The following is a 24121-nucleotide window of genomic DNA, read 5'->3' on the forward strand; positions in this document are numbered from 1 at the left end:
AATAAATGAATTAGTTTATGCATTTCTTCGAAATTTATTTAAAGAGTTAGATTTTAAAATTTATTTAAATATGCATATGTACATATATGCATACAAACATACCTAAAACAGTTTTGCTTTTGTTAGGCATAACATTAATTTATTTATTACACTCCACTAAGAACAAAACCTCTGCCATGGTTTTGGTTCCATTTTATGGTTCGAATTTCTGTAAATTTATATAAATATTTATTTTTTATTTTTTTTAGATATTTTGTACATATTGAGTATGTTAAACCCACTTGTATAGAATTTCGCTATTCTGAAAAGATAATGAATGCAGATATCAATCGTCTCTCAAAACGTTGTAGCTTTAGCTTACCGTTTGAGAAATATTAAGCCCTCAAATGAAAAATTGATAATTTAATAATGCCATATTTGTGAAATATTTTAAATTTTACAGCTCATGAAATGTCAAAGTAAATTAGTTTCTTGCTTTTTATATTTTATTACGGATATTGAATAAACGTCGCTAAGGACATCGCCAATTCCAGAAATCCATACAACAATCACACAAGCTATTTCACTTACTTTTGTCAGCCAAAACGTTCCGTTTTTAGGTGCTCCCGTTTTCACAAATTTTTGTCATCGATTTGTTTAATTTTATCATCGTTTCTGGCAAAACCAAAATTACTTTAATTTTTTGAATTGCTTGTTTTGAAGCAAAACGGCGGCAGTAAGTGCGCGATTTAAGATCAAGTCACCTTCGATGTAACATTGTGTATTTAACATGTCTGACAAACTAACAGCATGTACCTTAGTAAAATGGCTATATGTGCATTGCTTTGAATGACGTTTTTTTTCAACACGTGTTTTCTTGATTTATTTTATATTTTTATTTGGGTAGCTGTTAATAAGTACAAAAAAAAAAGGCATAAAGAAATTCAATATCAATTTTTTAATAACAAAAAAAAATTAATTGTACATTTTTCACATAGAAAATGGGTATAACAGCAAAAAATATTTTTTATGAAAAAAATTTCCAAGGAACAAGTTTATGGAAATATGAACTCTTTTAATAATTAATGGAGTTAAACTTATGCTCCTGAAGCTTTTTCAGCTTACTGGGCATTGAATTTGCCAAGTTTTGTAGTGTTGTTATTTCTATCCTGTTCCATTCTGTTTGTTTTAGTTGCTCAATGTATCGTACTGCTTTATACAGGCATAGACTCATAAATGGTATCTTGTGGGTCTCAAAATAGCCTATTGTAGCACGGGCAACGTGAATTGGCGCATTGTCCTGTTGAAAAGTCCATTGATCCCCATGCAAATGCTCAGTAAATGGAATTAGCTCACTATCTACCAATTCTATATATGTAAGCTTGAGCATTCATTCGGCCGGATACAAAACAAATTGGGGACTTTCCTTTAGCACTAAATGCAGCCCATACCATAAGCGATCCACCGCCATGGTTCTGCTTGTAGCAAGTTGCCCGTGGATGACGCTGATCTCTCCAATACTTATGATGGCCGTCTGGACCGTCTAAATTAAATTTTTTTCGTCAGTAAAAATGATATTTTCGAATTCGAGGTCCCAGAACTTGTGTTTTTCATAAAAAGTCATGCGCGCATCTTAATGCTGTTTACCTAAGCGTGGTTTGCCAACTTTGTTTTGATATTTGAGGTTCAAATTTTCGGTCAAAATTTGGCACACACGTTGCCTGGTGATTTTTAAACCCAGTTTTGCTTAATTTTGTTGCAGCTCATCATGTCTTCAGTTGCCAGCTGCCGCATGCGCCGTTTTGTGCGTTCGGTAATGGTTGGTACCAGGCCAAGCCGACGATTTATGCGGTAACCGTCTGGATCTTTCAAAAAGATGGAAAGATGTCGATTCATTAGCGAAGCGATGCGTCCAGTTTTCATGCTGGCTAACTTCATTCCCTTGATCCTTCCCTGTTCTTTCTCAGACAATTCTGAACCACGAGGCATTTTTAACTAAAAGTTCAATTTTCTTTAATATTCTTATTGGTTTGATGCAATAATGAGTTCTTACGTACAGAATCAATCAGCTTGTCACTTTTACTTAAAAGATGCTAACACTGCGACTCTCAAAACATGAATAAACATGATTGCACATATATCTATTTTCCACGTAGAGCGCGAGCTTGATCTCTTATCTAAGCTAACGGTACCACACATGGAGTTCAAAGACAAAGCTTTGTCATAACTGAGCACAATAATAAGAGATAAGAACTGCATAGTCAAACCAAACAAGCAGCTATTACTTTTTAAGAAAAATTGAAAATAATTTTTGCACATATAGCCATTTTACTAAGGTAAATTGAAAATTATAATTTATAATTTATAAGTTTTCAGATTTGTGAAGTCATTTCGAAGTGCCAAACCTACTTTCGAAATGATTTTGGAGAAAGTTCAACCCCATCTGGGTGTTACCACAAAGTTGATTTTTTGCACTTACATTTTGAAGTCCGATTTAAATGTGTATTTTTGGCAAACATTCTGATAACCGAATCGGGCTGCGACAGCAGTTTGCACGAAAACGAAAAGTTCTTGCCTTGACTCATTATTTTCAAGCCATATTTGAGGTCGGGCTAAAAAAATATTTATTAAGAAAGAAAGCACAAGATAAATTGTCCTGCTAATGGTGTCAAAATAACGTTAATGCATTAATAAGTCATCTATTTTTTTCATTTTGCAATTAAGACTCGGTTTCTTGTATAAAAAGCCGTATTCTTTTCATTACGGCGTGAAAAATGTTTTTGTTTTGAAATCGAAAAAATTGTACGTTTTATGAAAACAGGAACACCAATGTTTGCTTTTTCAAAAGTCAATTATAATTTTTGCGAAAGTGAGAACCGGAGCCTGCCTGAATATGTAATTGTTTGTCATATGATCCCAGACACCTTGATACCGTCGTTCATCTCTAAGATTCTTCAGTTTGTCGAAAAAAAAACAAAGTGGCAGGAAATGGATTTTTAGCTGAGCTCGAAAAATATGCTCAACAAATTTTTTCTAAGCTGTCTGTTTCATTCTTATTGACGAGAGAATCACAATCAGCTCTCTTACGAAGACAGTTTGATGAATAGACTGTCGTTCGGCATTAAGCAGCTGAGCATCAGCAACTAAGCAAAAAGAGCGCGTTGAGAACAAACGATGTTAAAGTGTCTTTTCGATTCTGTTTCTAATCGTGTCCACGGGCAACAGTTTTTTTATGACTGCCTTTAAAGAGTGACCACTTCTTTTGAGCTCCGATTTTTAGTGACATTTCATCTCATTTGTTAAAAATATTTGGTCGATATTCACATAATCATCACTCGTCTTGTTACGAAGAAAGTATACTTTAACCAGCCGAAATTTTAATATGTAGCAAAACGAGGCGAGTTGATTCTTAAATAAAGGAAGCACCAAGTTCCTTATTTCAAGTACTATTTATAAGAAATACAAGATTTTTGGTTTAAAAAAAGCGTTGTGTTCAAAGGAAAGTTTCACTGTGACATAGGTATGACGGGACTCCGTTGCATACAAGTAAATAATAATTTTGAAGTTACTTTGAATAATGTAGTAAACCTTTATTCATAACTATGAGCTATGAGGCTAATACCGAAATGTGTAGTTGCCACTCGGCGGATCAATATAAAACTAAACTTAAGGTACCCAAACTCCCGGTCTCGAGCCCTCGCTCCCACGTTCAGCGAATCTGCCTACTCAGCGATCTTGCAGAAATCGCTCCGCCCAGTGGCCAATTTGGTTAACATTTGTTAACTACTCCCTCCTTCAAGACTTGGCCGTCCTCGGTCAAGCCCAAGTTCTTCAGCACCTGCTGGACGGCGTCGGCTGTTTCCTTCCGCTGTTTGCGCCGCAGTTGCCAGAAGTTTGCGGCTATGATGGCGCATATGAGTACGCCTACGGCTACGGCTACGGCTATCACGGGCCCGGTGACAAGGCCCGTCTGAACTTCAGCAATGCGTTCTAAATTTTCCTCGCTGAGTTTGTGGAGGAATGGCAGGCTCAGCAGAGTTTGGTGCCGGGTGACGTTGATTCTCGTGGCCGCTGCCACACCTGGGAACCTTTTCGGCACGCTATTGAAGTTTGTGTGCGTAGAACCAAAGTCACCAGGTACGTTCCCGTAATTCGGCGTTTCGGGCCATTGTCAATGGTCACGATGACATGTGCGGCGTTGATTATTACGATGTGTGTGGCAGTGGGCTACTGCTCCGGAATGCAGCTCTTGTGCACAGTTGTTTGTCGGTGCCGCCTTGCAAGAGGCAAGGTTTGGGAGCCATTTGCATGACGTGACTGCAATGACCTTGCTGTCGCACTCAGCTACGATGTTCTCTGGCATTCGGATTATTACCCCGCTATGGGCGACAGGAAACATAGTTATTTTCTTACAAATGTACTTAGGTCTAGGCATTTCGATTACGAATATTACGAGGGTTGCTATTTATATTTCGAGAATTGGCAATACTAATGCCAATACGTAAAATCTGACAACGCCACAATAAACTTTTTAATTTTTTAGCACATATGTACATACAACGTTTTGATGTACAATTGTGTTTTGTTTTGTTTACAATCAGTTAACAAAAATTCACTTGGCAAAAAAATTGAAATTTTTCGAGATGGTTTTCGTTGGAATTTTTTCACAACTTTCGACGTGGATTATCCCAACAAGAATGTGTTGATGAACTTAGTTCGTTGCATGCGAGAAAGCACCATAAAAAAAGACAGATTATCGATAGTTTGCAGAATTGAATCGTGGTCGTAGTTCACTCGATGACGAGTCCCGTAAAGGTCGTCCAAAATCAGTTTTTGTGCCACAAAACATCGATGGTGTGCGTGAACTGATATTGCAAGATCGACATGTGACATATCGTGAGATGGAGGCATCCTTCTACATTAATTCCACTGCAATACATTCCATTTTCCATGAAAACTTAGTTGTAAAAAAGGTTTGTTCTCGTTGGATACCCTATAACTTATCAATCGCTCAAAAAAAGGCTCGCGTCGATTGGAGTAAGGAAATCCTTAAAAAGCTCGACCGTGGTGCTTCAAAAGCCATTCTTAAAATCGTGATAGGTGATGAATCATGGATATATGCGTATGAGCCGGAAACTAAACAGCAATCGACCGTGTGGGTGTTTCAAAATGAGCCAAATCCAACAGAAGTTGTTCGAGCACGAAGCACTTTGAAGCAAATGGTCGCCTGTTTCTTCGGGAGAATGGGTCATGTGGCGACTGTTCTGCTAGAGCAACGTAGGACTGTCAATTCTGAGTGGTACACGACCATTTTGTTGCCGGAGGTCTTCGGAGAAATTCGCAAAACCAACTGCCGAACACGAATCATTCTCCATCATGACAAGTCGAGTTCTCACACATCTCGACAATCAGGTCAATTTTTAAACAGTCAAAACATCGAAATGATAAGTCATCCGCCCTTCGGTCCTGACTTGGAACCCAATGACTTCTTTTTATTTCTCACATCAAAATAATAACTGCGTGGCTAACGATTTACGCCGAAGAAGCAGTTGAAGAGTTAAAAAACTATGTTTTGAAGGTGTCTCAAAATGAATTGAAAAACTGCTATGAGCAATGGTTCTAACGAATGCAAAAGTGTATTGATCATGAGGGGGAATATATTGAAAAACAATAAAACCATTTTCATTTAAAAATTGTTGTTCTTATTTCCTATTCCCGAAATATAAATAGCAACCTACGTATTTCTTCCTTCCTGCTAACTCTCAACAATTGTTTGACGGTTGCAGTGAGGACATTAATCTGCGCCTGGGTTTTCGAATTTATGTTAATTTGTTTATTGCTAGCCCTAACTAGTTCGTACTCAACCTGTCGCGTCTGTTGTAGGTCGTCAAAATCCGGTGTCCCTGCGATAACCTTTAGAGCCGTGCCAAGAATATTTAAATCTGGCCTGTCTGTGGTGAACTCCTAATGTTTCGTCCCATATCACCGTCCGTCCTTCAACTATGGGGATGTAGTCCGCGTGCGAATAGTCCGTCAGCTTGGAGTCGGTTAGGGTTGTCCATGGTAGGGTTATAAGGATGCAGAAATACTCGTTGATGGGCCTAGTAAAATTGGAAAAAAAAATACAAAAACTTATTAATTATACCATACTAAAAGTTAACTCCTTATCTACCTCAAATTGTCTTTGTGGATCACCCTCCCTTTTATAAGAACAGTGGTCCCCAAATCTGCTTCTACTCTTTGCATTTGCCACATCAATGTCGAATTGGTTCTTTAACAAAGACCGAATACTCTCTGAATTAAAGGCTGCCTCATTGTCGCAATTAATTGTTCTGACGTTTGGGAAGATGTTTACCAATTTTAGAATTGGTATTTTTACGTCAGTGATCGTGCGCGAAGTAATTTGCTGTGTAATTGCAAACTTTGAGAACTTGTCGACCGCAGTGAGAAAATATTTTCCTGCGGTGGAGAATATGTCAATGTGAATCAATTCACCTACCCTTGCTGGTATTGGTGTTACTCCTAGTTCCTGCTTCCTAGGGTGCCTATCGTATTTGGCCTTTTGACATATCCTACAGTTCGTTACTACTTCTGCCGCGATCTTTCCATTTTTGGAAAGTAGTAATCGTGCAGCACCTGCTTCACGTTTTCCTGGGCTGCTCTGTGTGACCGATTGTGTTTGGTGATTACTATTTCCCTTCGCTCTCCGTCATTGGTGATTTCCGGAATTGCAGTACCGGAATTTCGTGTCCGGAAAGGCTTTAACCAGGTCATTTGGCACAAACGCCAGTATTGGCAGGGTGCAGTGGATGGCATTAACGACCCCAGGCTTTACTACTTCCTTAATGGAATCTAGAAGCGTATCATAATTGACAAAGTCAATCTTGTGACGTGTTTTTTCGGAGAAGAGGATGTGAAACTGCTTGGAAAGGGAAGTTGATTCTTCCAGGATTATTTGGTTCCTGAAGCTGTTCAAAGGTTTGTCAACGGCTTCGATTACATAAGTAAGCGAGACCTCGCTGTGGATTGTAGCAGCATCTGACCGACTCGGTCTCTCTAATACATTAATGTTTTGCCGCGACAGCGCGTCTGCTACATGATTGCCCCTACCTGGTTTGTAGGAGACCCTTGCGCCTCACTTATCAATTCACGCTTTCCAGCGCTTTATTTTTGAGTTGGGATTCCTGTCGGAAACTGCAAAAATCAGCGGCTGATGGACTGTATAGATGTTTAATGGGAGCTCTCGTTCATTGGTCTCGTAGTTCACTTCTCTGTCTTTCAGGGTCCTAGATATCATAGTTATTGGTCTGTTCTTTTGCGACAGCACCGCCCCAATGCCACTGGACGAGGCATCAGTGGTTAGGTCAAACGGCTGGTTAAAGTCTGGGTAGTAGAGAATAACGTCTTCCGACCCCAAAATGTCATAAGCTTGTCAAAGGCCTATTTTTGTACCTCGTCAAAGTGAACAGGAATGGATTTCGATCGCTGTTTGCTGACCTTACCAATTTGCCTTTAAAATTCTGGTGATAGGTCTTGCTATTTGAGCAAAGTCCTTTATGAAGCACCTGTAGGATCTTTTCAGATTCATTTCCGAATTGAAGTCTTTTTGTCCCCAGGTTAATATTGGCGCCAGCTTCAGTTAATGTCAAGTCCAATGATGCCATCGAAGGTTGAAAGTTCTGGCAAGATGAAAAACGGGCTTTTTATGCCGAAAAATTTCAGGAAGCACTTTCGCTCGACTTTATTAAAGCCGTGCAGTGATTTCACGATGAATAGGGCCTCTACCGGAACAATTCGGTGAAGTTCGCTTAGCGGTTTGATGTAGTTCATCGCAGCCCCGGGAAATTTAATGTTCTCCCCGCTACTGTTCGTTTGACGAACAGGGACTCTCCTCTAAAAAATTGACCGTATCACTATCGTACCCTGCGATAGCCGATGCCTCCTGTGCTAGCTGTTCATAATGTTGCTCGTATTGGTCTGGGTTTTCCTGAGCGAGGTGATTAACCCTCTGCCTGCGCTGGTCAGAGAATCTCTGAGATCCAGCCGGCCTCTTGAATGCCCCCTGTTGGTGACCGTTAGCAAGGGTTGTCGTAGCAGGCTGGCCTGCATTGGATCCCTGTTGCCTCCGGAAGTTGGTTGGCGGAACTTTGAGGAGGAGGGGTCTACGTCCAATTGTTCGACCCTGTCCCGGTCTTGGTGACTATTTGTCTGCTGATTGGCTTGATCGCGCACATAAAACGGGTTCTTTCCTTGTCTTTTATAGTGGTCGGTCTCATTTTGTCCACCCTGTCTGAAAGCCATTCGTTGTTTACCTTTGTCCTCTAAAGCTCTTGCGTAGTTTGCCGCAAAAGCATGCCTATCGTGGTTAGCTTCAATTTCTTGAGACAAAGCCAAGGCTGATGGCAAGTCTTTAGGTTGAGCCGAAAATAGTACGTCCGCTAGGATTCGTCTGAGGCCTGAGATAAAGACACGGAGAGCGTCAGCCCTATGTTTTTCGTTAAGATGCTGTGCCTGTGTGGCCTCTTGTGACATAATTGTCATGTTTGTAAGAAGGGTGAGTTTTTTCTCAACCTCTTCATAAAACTGTACGAAGGACAAGCCGCCCTGTCGGAGCGTGGCACCTGCAGGTGCAGTGGACGAATACGTGAAATCGAGGCGATTGATAATTGCCTCGAAGTTCAACACCGTGTTGAACGATGCTAAGAGCGAGTCAGCGGGGCCTCTAATCCTATTTCTGAATATGAGGACCGCTTGGTAGTGTTTTGAACTACCTTTGTACACCTCGTACAGCGTATAGGCAGCCTTTGCCGCTTGCCGCCAGGAAACGTTCTGCTCCTGGGTACCATGGAACTCTGGAAGTGTTTTCACCGCATCCAGAGCTTCCTCACAGACCACCGCTCTATCTAAAGCAATCGGCTCGAAGGCCTTGGCCTCGGGTGCCTCGTAATTATCGCTGCCTGCAGCTGGCTGGTTAATATCTTTACACCTCCAGTGGCTTGGAGTTGTGCAGCGTCCATTATTCCTGATCGTTCCCCCGGGCCGCGCTCAAAATCTAGGCTAAAATCGTCTAACAGTTCTAAAAAATCGTTATTGCTATGATGAATACTCATGTGCGGATTCTTTTTTTCCGACCGCTTATTAATGTGCTCTGTCTTTGTCGTAGGTCAGTTTTTCTTTTAGACCGGCGTCAAATTTTGATTCCCTTTTGAGAGATCTGAGATGTTGCCCGCCGACAACAATGTAATCATATGGCGAGTGTAAAATGAAATTTCGATAAAAATTACGCTCGAATGATTTTGGATGTAAACAGTTTTTTATTAGCTAGCTCAGTTTCTTCGTTTTCTTTTTTTAATTTTACTTTTCCCTTATTGAATACTTTGTGGACGATTTTTATAAAATTTCCACTTACATGTTTTCTGTATGGCTTCTATTTGGTGTTTCCCTAGTTGTATCTTCTTAAATTGTAATGGTTCTCCAGTTGGCCGTCTCGTAGGCTTCTTCCTGTCTATCTTCGCCGCTGACCAAAGCCGTCCGCTCTGGTGTAAAAAATGTTAGATTTATTGGGATCATCCTTTATACTCGGGGCTACGAGTTGTTTGGTGCACTTTTGGCACACACTTCTTGTAATTTCTTGTGCTACTTTTTGAGGGGCGTTGTCTCCGCACTCATATATTTTAAGTTTTAGGTGTTTTGTTTTAACTTATTTTTTTTGTTTGTTTTTACACGTTGACCGAATGCTTTCTTTAACTTTATTGAGCGGGCGTTGTCTCCGCACTCAATACTTTGCCGATTTACACTATAGCGGGCGTTGTCTCCGCACTATAATTATATCTCGAGGGCGGTTTATTCGCGTTAGGCGCCAGTAAATAACAGCTTTGAAGTTACTATAAATAATGTAGTAAACCTTTATTCATTACTATGAGTTAATATAGGATGCAAGGCTAATACCGAAATGTGTAGTTGCCACTCGTCGGATCAATATAAAACTAAACTTAAGGTACCCAAACTGCCGGTCTCGAGCCCTCGCTCTACGTCCGCCGGGCCCGTCGCAGTTCAGCAGAAACGCTGACATTGCGCCTCGTGTCTGGTGTCCGATGCAGGCTGGCATCCGGCGGTCTCGGCGACCGCGCTCCCACGGTCAGCGAATCTGCCTACTCAGCGATCTTGCAGAAATCGCTCCGCCCAGTGGCCAATTTGGTTAACATTTGTTAACATACATATGCAGTGTACAATATACAATATATGAATTAAACGAGCAGGTACGTTGTGATCCGCATCTTAGTTTTCAATTCCATTATACCTCCTGCCTTTAGTTTTTAGTCTATGCTCGAAAAATAAAATTATCAGGCTTTTTCATTTACATTTGCGGGTTACATTTTCGGCCAAAACGTTTCGTTTTCGTTCTAAGGTTCTCCAGTTTTCACATATTTTTGCTGTTTGCACCAAAACGAAAATTGTTGCCCTGGACAATTTTTCCTGAGCAAAATTTGAGGTTGGGTTAAAATAAAATTATTTTTAAAGAAAGCAAAAGTTAAATTACCCTGGTATACAGGGTATAAATTACCCTGAATCTTCACCAGGGGACCTAAGCCCGATGCGGTGAAACAGCCCCAGACCATGATCGAAGCACCACAATGTTTAACGTATTTTGGATTTAATTGTTTGTTGGGAGGACGTCGAACATATAGTTCATCACTTCTAAAGACATTAAACTTGGATTTTTCGATCGAAACATATGTCAAAAATTGGGACCTTGATGAGTATGCACTGTGGCGAATTGAAGGCGCTTTTTAACATTCATGATGGACAGCTATGGGCTTAGGTTCCCTGGTGAAGATTCAAGGTATTATGAACGCCGAAATGTAGAGAGACATTCTGAGTAACAATTTATCTGGAGAATATGCCGATAATTTGCCACTTGCCTGGATATTTTAACAGGACAACGACCCGATACATTGCTCTGGATAGTCAAGTCGTGGCTTAACCAAGAGGGAATCAATGTTTTGCAATGGCCACCGCAGAGTGGCCCGACCTGAACCGCATAGAGAACTTGTGGGGAATTCTAAACTAAGTCGTTGCCCAAAAAAAAACCAGCAATTAAAAGGATTTGTGCCGAATTTTACAGGAAGAATGGAAGAAAATCACCCCTCACCTTTTAATTATTTCGCTGACTATATATTTTCATTACTTGGTTATTGTTGTATTAGAACAGTGACATATAGAACTAATTTGAGACAAAAAATGGGACCTGTTAAATAAAAACTTTTCTTGATTTTCGTTTAAATTCTTGGTGTAGTTATTGTGGCTTAAGTGTATGAGCACCACTGTAGGTGTCAAGTTTATTTTAATGCATCAATGAGACATATATTTTTTTCCTTTTGCAATTAAGGTTCGTTTCGTTGTATAAAATGCCGTTTACTTTTCAACGAAACTGTTTTCGTTTTGAAATCAAAGTGTGTGAGAGAGAGATACGGAGAGAGAATGAGTAATGAGTGGCGATGCGTAACCACTGCAAATTAATTTTTTTTTTCTTTTGAACCAGATTCTGCAATGTGTTAGGTTTGAAAATTCTCTTTGGTTTTGCGTTCCCGGTTTTCTCGTATCTCCAAAACTAATATGTCCCTAAATACTTCGACTACCGGGTATAATAACAAGTTTTGTTTTTTTTGTCTTGATCAAATTTTGGCACCTGCTGCCCAACGTACCGAGCCTAGATTGGCGAAGAAGACACTTGAGTATTGAGTCTTGTCCCGATCATTTTTGCATTCGTCGGGTATCACAAGTGAAATAGTTTCTTCATCAAAGCAAGTTTTAGGGATCAAGTTTTCAGATGAACTGATCATGACCCGGCCAATTGTAGTGACATGTTTCGCGAAGCAACTAGGCCTTGAGCTGTTTAAGTGTGCACTCGCTGATTAATACTGTGCTGGGGCATTTGACTTGTGTTTTTGGGGTTAACCTTGTTTTGACTATTTTTGGAGGGATCCATGTTTGTGCCTTGTACCAGATCAAAGTATTTACCGAAGCGGCAGCGCCAAGGCGCCTTTTAACCGCCCTTTCGTAAGCGGCTCATTATGCTTATAAATCTATGATATACGAGACAGCAATCGCAATGCTTTTAAGTTATAGCAATTCATCGGCGGCTGGCCCGAACATACTCCACCCTTCGGGAGCTAGTCTTTCAACAGATTTCCTGAGGTTTCCTGAGGACCTTGCTCTGGACGACTCTAGCCAGTTGACTATGGGCGATTCTTCAATTTTGGCGGCATCAAGTCTAAAAATAAAGCTAGAAGCTACATTTTTTTAATGTTACTTAAATATTTTACTTTAATTTACTTTAATTTTTTTTCTCGTCAATTGGGCCACGCCTTTTTTTTCGACCCTTTTTAAGTCCTCTAAAATGTACAATTTAGGGACTAATATTTCCGGCACAAGCCAAAGAAAACGGTGATTTTGAATTTTCCTCAAATCTCTATTTAATTTAGCATAAATTAAAAAAAAAACGAGGGGGAACGTTGTGAGTTGCTGCTGCGACCGCAACTCTACATTTATGCCAGAATAGTATGGCAAAGTCAGTATGGCTACATGAAACGACAAAGAGTGCGTGCGAGATAGACAGAAAATCAGTCAGAACGTGTCGACGGCCGCTGCGTAGCCACTGCAAATTGATTTGTTACTTTTGGCTATAATAATAATCCGATCTGATTCGGATTCGGCAATCTGGTAGATATGGCCATTCTCTATGATTCTGCGCTTTTGGTTTTCTCGTATCTTTGAAATTGTGGATGCCACCGATTTTCGCCCTTTGTGGGGGCGGAAATGGGCGGGGCAAAGTTTTGAAATATACTTGTAACAGTGACATATCACAGAAGTCCGGATATAAAATGTCGTTGCTCTAGCTCTTATAGTCTTTGAGCAATTGCGCTAATAGTAACGGACAGACGGACGGACGGACAGACAGACATGGCTCAATCGACTCGGCTATTGATGCTGATCAAGAATATACTTGATGGGGTCGGAAACGCGTCCTTCTGGACGTTACGTTACGTTATTTACTTTAGCAAAGAACATAATCGAAGTGTTCATATACTTGCGCCGGACAGCAAGGCAAACACAGGTCCAACACGATTACACACTTAAGGAGGTTGGACACATACATTTTCACCGCAAATCTAACATTAATTTTTTCAATGTCCGGTCGCGGCCACATCCAAAATAAAAATTTTTTGAGTATCGGGTATAATACAACATTTTTCAATGTGAATATCGTATTCAAGTGTCGCATTTTTTAGGAACGGAAATTTGAGTTATTTCAATTAAATTTTTTTCCTTAATCTACTTTAATAAATACTGCTATTATTATTTTTTAATTTATGCTAAATTGAATAAAGATTTGAGGAAAATTCAAATTCACCGTTCTCTTTGGCTTGTGCCGGAAATATTAGTGCATGAAGTGTACATTTTAGTGTGTCGTATTCAAGTGTCGGGGAGTGTATCTGCTCCGTGAACTAATATTTTATGTACAGTTGGAGACATAGAATCCCACGGATATGTCTTCATATAAAGAGAAAAAATGTCTTTGCAAAAACATCGATACTTTTCTGGGTTGATTGAGAATTCACACGATATTGCTATTAATATATAGTAAAGGTTGTTCAATATGACCTCATCAAATAATGTAATGGACGCAAACAGTTGTGTATATGCAAGGATTCGTCTCGCCGTGTTTCCATCATTTCTGTTACCGCTTCCGTTCTGTTTCGGTATGCTAATATGCAAACCCATTTCCTTCTATATTGTTTGCTGGGTTTCCATCTTTCTTATCATCATAAAGACAAGACAAACTCCACAGATCTAGTCCAGGCATGCAATGGACTTACGCCCTATTTTAAAGAGTCAGGCTTAGGACGAAAGGTTTCGGAATTAAAGTCTGTGATTTGGTCACTTTGGCTTTAATTCGCTGTATGTTTGACTTGTTCAAATTATCTACATATATTCATTTCCTTTATTATGTACGCTGTAACAGAATTAGCATTGCGGTAGTTGTTCTTCCAAACATCAACAAGCGTGTAGTTCGTGAACGCAAAGGAAACTTTAAGTGCTCAAAAGGAGCAAAAACGAGTAGAAAAAATTATTACTACAACAAACTAGACACATTGGTTATTAACTTGCTATTTTTAGTTACATGTTTTGATATGCACTTTTCAAGCAATACTCTACGGAACACAATTAAAATTGTTATAGTTTTGCTAAAAAATACAGTCAACAATAACACTGGACAATAAAAACAATACGAACATTTAATCACATTTATCGTAAATAATAGATTTTAAACACCTTGAGCTTGAACTTTTCCATATTGGTCTTATTAGTTTAAATGGGGGCCGCCTATAAACAGACGAGCAGGAGTCAATACATCTAAACCATGAGGATTTTTTGAAAGCGAGAGGAAAGAGCGACAATTAACAATTGCCGTGATCGAAGCTAAGCACAGATGGCCCAAATGAGTGGTACAAGTGATATTTTGCCAAAATGTGGAGAGCGCGTTGGGATGAAATGCCAGTCGATCGAGTCAGCCAAGTAGGATTCATGGAAATTTGTCGCATTGTCCGACCAAATTTGACTTGGCTTTTGTCCGCTTAGAAACGACGCGGTGGTCAAGTCCCTTACGAGTTTCATGTGCATTGCCTTAAAGGTGAAGCAGATGAATACACTGATGTATCACTTGTTCGAAAGCCTCGACAGTGGGTGAAATGACCTATCTAGCAGAGAAAACCTCTAGCTCCTAAAGTATTGAATATAACATAAATCTGGTTTTACATAAAAGTGTAGACAAAATTAAAACAGTTTTTAGCAAAAAAAAATATAAAAATTTTTTAAATGAATAGTAAAAAAAAAATTAATTTCAAAAGCAATGCCAAAAAAAATAGTAATAGTACCATATTGAAGTTGCAAAAGTATTTGAGTCTCTGTTTTCTTTATACCATACGTAAAATAAAGCTTCCCTCGAAACTGACATGCGAGCTAAAAAATAGCACCAATTGAAGTTTAGCAGCCATAAGCAAAAGATTTTCTATATCAATAACAGGAGTCGCCTTCATATATTTTTACTCCACGAAAGTCGAGTAAATGACATTGAGTGCAGGAAAAGATTAAAACTCTTTTCTAAACCTATATGTTATAGTACCTTGCAAATCACAATCTACAAATAATTTCTATTCGTATAATATACCTCAAATAATATAAAAAACACGATTTTTAAAAAATGAGTCAAATGACTTCCACTATAAAAAAATAATTTTCACTTTACAAATTTCTTGGAAGAATTTATTCCGCCAAACAAGTTTTTTGAAATGCCGCATTTCACAAATTAGGTCGGCTGGCTGGCTCGTCCACAATCAAAGATAATGCTCTTGACGAGCCCGACCGGCAATAAAACTGAGGGATCCTCTTAATTCCAGCTTAGGAACCGATGTCTTTAGTGGCACCACTCGAGACTTTGAGCACATAACGGGGCTCGACGACTGGGCTTCCCTGGTCACGACATATAAGCATATGCTGGCATCACAAAATTCATGAACCTCTATAGTCACATTAGAATGAAGAACCACGCGAGGAAATGAGATCCGAAAGATGCTTGCCAAACTGTTTCTCAAGTCCATCCAAGAACCATTGAATTTGTGTCCAGTGCGGACAAAGCAAACAGCAGCTGCTCTGCAGCAGGTTCCCGCTATGCCGAGAGTTTTGGCTATGCCGCTTTCATCATGAAACCTTTGGAATTTCTTTATGTCATCTTCAGGGATTCCCTTAAGTACTTCCTGGTGACTGGAGCACCATTTCCTAAGTTTGATATTAGCACGGGATAGTATAGCAGAAGTTTGGTGCATCTTGTCCATGACATTGCATTGCGCGAACAGCTAAAAATGATGTAGCCCAGGTTCCGTATGAGACGGTGTAAACTTGAACCCCGGCCTCTATGGAATCTAACATAAACTGATAAAAATTGTCAGGTGGAGACACACGTACGCAGCGGTAAATTTTACAAATGTCCAGTGAGAGCGACTGGATATGTGCGAAAGCGAATCAGTATGTTAAACCATGCAGGCTGAATAACAGGGCCTGTCATCATCACATCATTTAGAGAATATTCAGTTTATGTAGCTGCGGATCCATCGAAAACGACACGGAGTTTTGTCTTCGTAATATCCTCCTTTAGGACACAGTGATGCGGTAAGAAATATTTGCATAATCCATCATAAGGCACCGCTCCTTGAGTGTAGAATTACGTTCTAATTTTCGCTCCAGACTGATGAATTTTTGACACACCTGAGCATAAGATTCTCCTAAGCGATCAATATTATTCTTTAAGGGCAGACGAACAGAATACTCCCCTGATGGCAACCGTAAGAGGTGGCTACGAAATATACTTCATAATCCACTTCTTCTTTGGTACTCAAACCAGCCAACATACGAATAGTTTTATCCATTCTTGCTTCCATCTTAGCTTCTGAATCTAGAGAAATGTGTGCTGCCAAAAGCGCCGAGCTTTCTACCTTCTGTCCACTGCCAGATACGATCCACCCAAGCCGGATCTTCGGCAGGACATCGGTGCGCTTTAATTGCACTACGAAGAAGAGATCATAATAAACGCTCGCACCAATGAGGAAATCTACCCGAAGCTGAATATTGGATGGAGCATCCCAATCGGATACATTGACTGCCAGACTTGGTTGACAATCGGTAGTCGTGGGTGCGATGAGAGCAGTAAGCGTGGTGTAAGTAAGTAAGTAGAGGTGCGAGAAATGTTCGTACAAATGTTCACGGTGGATCCCTCAGTGAGCAACAGAAATAGGTTCTGGCTGAATCGCTAGATCGGGAAAAGTAAACCCTGCGTAGCTTTGTGTTGTGGATTGCCTAGTACCGAAGTGCAGCAAACTATAATGCCTACCGCCGCATACTCGACATTTTCCACTATTGCAAGCACGGGTCCGGTGGCCCGATTTTAGGCAATTGAAGCATCGGGAAAGTTTCTTCGTGGCGGTGGTGAAAGATTTCCTAATATCTTGCACGAGTATATTCCATGGCCCGCTGAGTGGCAAAAGACGTATACAGACGGGTCGGCGGACGAGTTGGTAGCTAAAAACGTTTTTTTAACAAGCTTGTAAGAATGTTTTTTTCCCACCTGATCACTACTAGTGTGTGTCGCTGTAGCCTATTCCAACCGCTCCATTTTTGGCAGCGTTGGTGCAAGAATTCGTATAATTATGCAGCTGTAGGTATAGCATTCGACGATGAGTGCTCCTCCCACTTGGTTTGCGTCTTAGAATCCAACTTCTGCAACAGCATGTTGATGACCATGAATCCTGAGATCTCCTCAGCAGTTCCCAATGAAATCCCAATAAATTGACTGTATCCGAAAAGTCTCGAGGCCTTTTAGCAGAAGCCAATTCTACCCTCTTGAGCCCAGAATCTTTTTGATGTGTGCCTGAAAAACAATTCGTTTATTATTAAAACGGTTATGGAGTATATCCAGAGCCGCTCGATAATTGGCAGCTCCAACGATCGAACCGAATCCAAAGTCGCATCAGCGTGACAAGAGCGAAGATGTTGATGATGTCCAGAATGGTTTGGCTTAATTCAAAAGTAGCCAGCAACTCAGCTTTTAACGATATGAACAGCGTATCGAAATTTTCAGGCAGCTCACTCCCAATCTCGTCTTGATCGAGCGTCTCCAACTCTTTATGGGCCTTGTTAAATTCCTCTCGAATTTCTGCCAACATGTCAAGACGAACATCGATTACTGCGGCGATCAATTTACCGATTTTATTGCCCGCGAAAAATTTAACCAAGCCTGTGCAATCGATCATATAGAGCCTGAACTTACACTTATAAAGTCTCAGCCTGTTATCAGCCATCACATTCTTTCCGCCCGGATCGTTGTCCATGCTTAACGGTGTGCAATGCGACGAAACAACGGAAAATAGAATACCGCTTCAGCGACGATGTACACAGGCGAGAGCGAGAATGAAAGACACGAAAGGTCAGGAGCCGCGGCTGCAGCTGTGCAATGAGACATTCGACGCTTAATTTAATGGAATCTCACACGCACTCTCACTGAGCTGGCACATTAACGTTTTTTTTTTTTAATTTATTTATTGGTTGTACCAGGTTGCGCCATCTTTAAGAACGGTAAACTTAGATTTAATACAATTTTAGCCGTGGATTTAAACAAAAAGAACACGCTGAAATGGTAGCTGAAATAGCTGTACATCGAAAATAGTCGTCCTAACTCAACGCGCATATCGCAAAAAGTATCGCGGCAAATAGACACCGACTGACAAGACTATTCGTCGTTTAGCGTGGAATTCTTTTAAGCAAGGGACAGTGCGTGATCGTCGACATGCCCGTCATCAACGACCAAAACGTTCCAATGAACTTGTTGAAGCAGTGAGAGAGAGCGTTGCCCAGAACCCAATAGTATGATATAGTCGTCGCGCTCAGCATTTTGGTTTCACTAAAACCACATGGCGTGTTTTGAAGGATGATTTAGTGAAATAAACAAATTTTAGCCGACAGACCACTCAAGTCGCTTGAAATTCGCCTAAAGAGTCCAAACAGGCCAACGAAAATTCCCAGGACGTGTTGTCAAAAAGAGGCTGTATTGACTGGCCACCCAGATCGCCTGATTTAAACCCCCCGGACTTCTTTTTGTGGGGCTAAGGTTTACGGTAGGGTTACGGTTAAGGTAACAAGCCTCAGAGTGTAGACCAACTTAAGGCAAACATTCGTGCCGAAATCAACGCTATATTCTCAATAAATCAATTCCTAACAAAAGGACTTACTGATTTTGTCGTATATCATAGTCATGAAACTTAAAAACAAATTATTTTTTAAATCACGTTTGTAACGCTTGTTCGGTAATTTTGAACAAACGGAAAACAAAATTAAATTAAAATAGAAAAAACTTTTTTGCAACCAAAACTAAATTTTTTCCAATCAGTTATTTTTGTTTATTGTAAATTAATAACAAATTGAAGAAAATTCATACGTTCTTTTTAAATTAGTAATTAAATTTTTTGTATACTAATCTTAGCAATGGGGTAAGGAAAGATTGTGTTATTATCAAACGAGCCTCAGAATTGGTTGAAAAATTGTGTTGAGATAGTATCAAAACTGCAGAAACGTTTTAGAAAAGAAGTCAAATTACTAAATGACTGTTGAAAAAAGTGTTATTTGAACCAATATTTCTTTTTAAATATATGAATATGACATCGAAGAGTGTCATACTTTTGATAGGAACCGATTTATTGACACACAAAAAATGGACGAATCAAATAACATTTGGGGACACTATAAGCTGGTGAAATCAAAACTGCATTAAATTTCCGGGTGTAGCTTTTTTTTGTCGCTGGGTGTATCTTTTCCGACAAGGCAGTAATTCAGTTAGGCATCGCAACCTTGTGAATCAATCCACGAGAGAAGAACGAGAAATCCAACAATTTTCGCGCGCCTTTTGTGTTTCTCAAAAACACAAGAAAAGAAAAATATTTTCGAGCGCAACGTAGAGTTCACGAACAAGATAATATTCGACGCGCTAGAAGAAGAAATCAGGGAATGATTTGTATCAAGCAGCTCAATAGATTAAGCTTCGCATCCTTTCGTTCGCATTAATGAAATGCGAGTTGCTTGTGAGCATTGTGTCGAATTAAAGTTTGCGACAAAAACGCTTGATTATGTTGCCCTAATGGCAAAGTTAAATGGCCATGTCTGACCATTCTACTGACCATACTACATACCATATAGATTTTATACGTTCGGAACTCGTGGTACGAAACATCAGTTCCAGAGTGCAAGGATTATTCATTACATTAAAAAGTATGTTTATTGTTGTTTGTTTTGAATCAGGGATGGTAGAAAAGGTTTAGTTAAAACAAAAAAATTCCTGGGAACAGATTGAAAAGATCGGTTAAAATACGTATGCAAAAATCAGGTCTTAGCTCTGAGTTGTTCAGAACAAATCAGTCATCCGTATGAGAAACAAAATAAGCATCCTAAGGCGTAGCGGTGGTCGATCTACTGGATAAAGTGGGAATTCGGCAACGTTGAAAATGGGAGAAGATAATTTGAAGATGGTGGGATCGGAAAAGGAATATTTCATGTTTCTGTGTCGGCAAACCAAAAAATATTGTTTACAGTTTACGTTACGTATAATCCAAATAAATAATAAGGTTACATATACATTACTGACAGAGTAAAGTAGAGCTGAGTAAAAGTAGAGCTGTAACCCTTGTCTAATTTTTCTATAGAGGAAAGTAGGAAGATTAATTCTGAGTGGTACACAAAAATTTTTTTTTTTGTTTAGAGTTACTTACTTGAATCTGAGTGTCAAAAATACTGCGCAAAAAGTTGAACTATTTCAAAATGGTTCAAGTCTTACTCAAAAATATATTTAAAAACAAATAAAACCATTTTTCACGATATTTTGTTGGTCTCACTATTAGGCTACTGATATTAAAGGCAGCCCTCGTATATACAAATATTCCTATAAAATACTTCTTGTTGTGAAGGGCGCTCTCGATGGTGATTACTAGCGAGTTCAGTGCTAGATTGAGCTGATTCTGTATGGGAGGAGCTTCCGGAGACTGACGTTTCAGGGACTTTCTCGATTTTGAAGCAGAAGCTCCTCTATGATGTTACTTGTACCTTAGGTATTTCCTTCTTGTAATTCCTTTGCATTCCTCGTTTTTAATCACTTCGTTCGCTTTTAAATCATTTCGTGAGGTTATTTCTTTGGAGAGACCGGCCTTATGAAGTTGGACCGGAATGACCTGGTCCGGACTGATGGATCGATGCATTTTTAAAGATTTTACAGGCGTTTAAACTGAAAAGTGATGAACATGTATCCATATGTGTTCGCCACTGTATGTGTTTTGACCACCAAAGGGGGTTTTTTCCCTCTAAGTTTACAAGAGGGGCACGCTGACGTGAAGGCCTTTTTCCATGCTTCCGTGAACCTATTCACTAGGCGATTTAAGTCGTCCTGAGTGTCCAGGCATATTGGTGCTTTGGGGGGGAGTAATTACTCCATGGCTGTCCCATATTTCGCACAGCTGGCATTCCTGAAGTTAATATAGTCAGTAGGTTTTGGTATCCCGAGGGATAGTATCGTCTCAATAATATCTGTGGTCAGAGAAGGAGTGGTCCTCTGGGATTTTCGAAAGAAGCACCACCTCAAAAAAAAAAAATCAGCAAAAAAATAGCAGGTATTCAAAATAAAAAAAAAAACTAAACCTAGAAAACAACAAAAATATTGAACGATTTTAAAGCCGCAAATCTATAAACAAAGTCGGTTTAGTTCAAAGCAGAAATGTGGTGTTACATCGTGTAATTAACAGCTAAAAACGGGAAAATTTAAACAGATCTACTAACTTGGCCAATTAAAAAAAAACTAATTGTGAAATACACTTGTTTAGGTTCGATATCACAGGAGTGTGGATAACAAATTTGGTTCCTCTAGCTCTTATAGTCTTTGAGATCTAGGCGCTCACTTTGCGATAGGCAAAGCCGACCATGAAACGTGTGTGTTAGAGAGACAGAGCTAGAGAAAATGAAATTGTTTTCTTCATTGTGGCTGTAATAATAATACGATCTGGTTCAGATTGTGCAGTCTAGAAGATATAATCACTCTCTACGATTCTTTTTGGTTTTCTCGTATCTTTGAAATTGTGGATGCCACAGATTTTCTTCCTTTGTGGTGGCGGAAGGGGGCAGGGCGAAGTTTTGAAATACACTTGTAACAGTGAAATATTACAGAAGTCCGGAAACAAAATGTCATTTCTCTAGTTCTTATAGTCTCTGAGAACTAGGCGCTCATAGGGACTGACAGACAGAAATGTCAGTCAATCGACACGGCTATTGATGCTGATCAAGAATATATACACTTTATTGGGTCGAAAACGCTTTCTTCTGGACGTTACACACATCCACTTTCACCACAAATCTAATAAACCCCTATACTCATTTTGAGTGTCGGGTATAAAAATGCGTGTCAAGGTCGAAGAATTTGGAGGGGGGTATTATTTGGTTCAATTATCTCTCCAGGTTTCTAAAGTAGAGCTCCTCTTAGATCATGCTGTTGGGCAGGTCGACTGTACGAATGCCGTATGTCCAGGCAGGGGCCAGTATGGCTTTGTAGATCATGACTTTGTTTTTAAACTGAGCTTGTTACTTTGTTTAAGTAGCCAGAACATTTTCCGCGCCATACACACCAACTTGCTCGTCAAGCTACGGATGTGACTGTCGAAAGTTAAACGTGCATCCAGTGTAACTCCGAGGTATGTGTGATTCCTATGCTGCTCCACGAGTTTCCCAAGCAGGAAGACACCAGGGCTAGAGCCCATTCTTAAAGTGTGCGTCACCACTGCACATTTATCAGTGTTTATGGAGGTGATCCATCGGCTGGCCCATTTTTCAAACAGCTTGAGGTATTGCTGTAGATTGTCTATGGCATCATAGACACAGCTAGTCCTCGAGAGTACTGCTGTGTCGTCAGCAGATGTTGCCACCTTGAGGGTCTGCCCTGTTTTCCTTCGGACCGTAGAGGGATTTGGCATGTCGTGGGTCAATAAGCAGTACAGTGTCGGCCCAAGCACGCTGCTTTGCGGTACTCTTGCCTTGATGGTCTTGGTCAAAGAAGCTGCACCATCCTGGACTGAACGGGAGGTCCTCTCCGTCAGAAAGCTTTTGATAACTTTATACAGCTGGGGGTTGAGCATCATTTTGATCTTTGCGAGTAGTCCCTCGTGCCACACCAGGCCGAAAGCCTGCGAAATATCCAGATAAGCAACCACAGTGTACTGCTTGTTTTGGAAACAGTCTAGTACAGTGGTGCTCATACACTTAAGCCACAAGAACTACATCAAGAATTTAAGCGAAAATCAAGAAAAGTTTTTATTTTACAGCTCCCATTTTTTGTCTCAAATTATTTTCTATATGTCAGTGTTTTAATAAAACATTGAACAAGTTATGAAAATATATAGTCAGCGAAATAATTCTTAAATAATAACTAAAAAATCTGAAAACATCTCCAAAATGTCCTGCTCATATACTTAAGCCACCTGGAAAAAAATGGTTAAAAAAGTTAAAATTTCTAGTATTTTTAATAAAACTACTTTAATATTGAGTAGGATGACCTTTCTGCTTAAGAAAAGTCGAGCAACGCCTTGGTATTGAATCTAAAGGACGTGCGCACTGTTGAGGGGTGATTTTCCTCCATTCTTCCTGTAAAATTCGGCACAAATGTATGTGTTCCACTACCCTGCAGTTGTTTAAGTGTGCCGTGCAAAAGTCTGAAGCCAAATTAGTAGTTTGGGATGTCTGTTTTGACCATCGGCGACTCCAGTATCCTTCGTAGGATGCAGCGCTCAAACATTTTGTCAAAAGTCGAAAAGAGACTAATTGGTCTATGGTTGTTGAGGACTTCCGGTGGCTTTCCTGGTTTTGGCAACATAATTATGTGGGCACATCTCCAGGCTTTGGGAAAGTATGTTAATCTTAGCGACGCGTTAAAGATTAGCAACATATACAGAATCGTTCTGATGGGTAGCGCCTTTGCCACAACATTGTCAATCGTATCGTCGCCAGGGGCCTTCTTGGACTTGAGTTTCTTTATGTCCTCCGAGATTTCTTGAAAGGTGATTGGCTTCACAGGGAGCTCAATCTGGTGGGTCTCATTTAGCCTTTCAGTTACCATCATTGCTCTTCTACTAGATGTCGTCCGAAATGGTGTGAATCTTTCTTCCCGATTCGCTGCAAAAGCCTCTACTCTGTCCATTGCTGTTCTTGCCCATGAGCCGTCAGCCTTCCATACCGAAAAGCGAGGTGTAGGTTGCGGCTTGTAGCGTCCTGTCAGTTTTCAAATGTCGTAGTTTGAGTGTACGTCTGCTGTGGCCTCCGATAGCAGTCTATCCGTGGCATCGGTCTTCTGTTCCGCCAATTTGTTCCTTACCCGGCTAGCCACTCTCCTGAAGACTCTGTCAACCTGCGGCTCATTGGTGCGTATGTACTCGCGCTTGAGTCGTTTCTTGAGCAGAAGAAGCTCATCGATCTCACTTGAAGTGCTGCCTCTGTGGAGTCCAGTCTG

The 24121-nt window shown here is 40.1% G+C and overlaps 1 protein-coding gene and 1 long non-coding RNA gene across 2 annotated transcripts in view; one reads left to right on the plus strand and one right to left on the minus strand.

Annotated features, from left to right (window-relative positions):
- Positions 1–24121, plus strand: part of LOC117186181 (ran-binding protein 16) — a 423463-nt gene that overhangs the window by 499 nt on the left and 398843 nt on the right. The window lies entirely within an intron of this gene.
- Positions 11–10486, minus strand: LOC117186184. The gene is made up of 2 exons (XR_004471304.1): positions 9389–10486; positions 11–6080 (listed from the first exon to the last, which is right to left on the minus strand). It is a non-coding gene; the product is annotated as an uncharacterized LOC117186184 (long non-coding RNA).

Source organism: Drosophila miranda, chromosome XR, assembly GCF_003369915.1.
Source record: "Drosophila miranda strain MSH22 chromosome XR, D.miranda_PacBio2.1, whole genome shotgun sequence".
Taxonomy (NCBI): Eukaryota; Metazoa; Arthropoda; class Insecta; order Diptera; family Drosophilidae; genus Drosophila; species Drosophila miranda.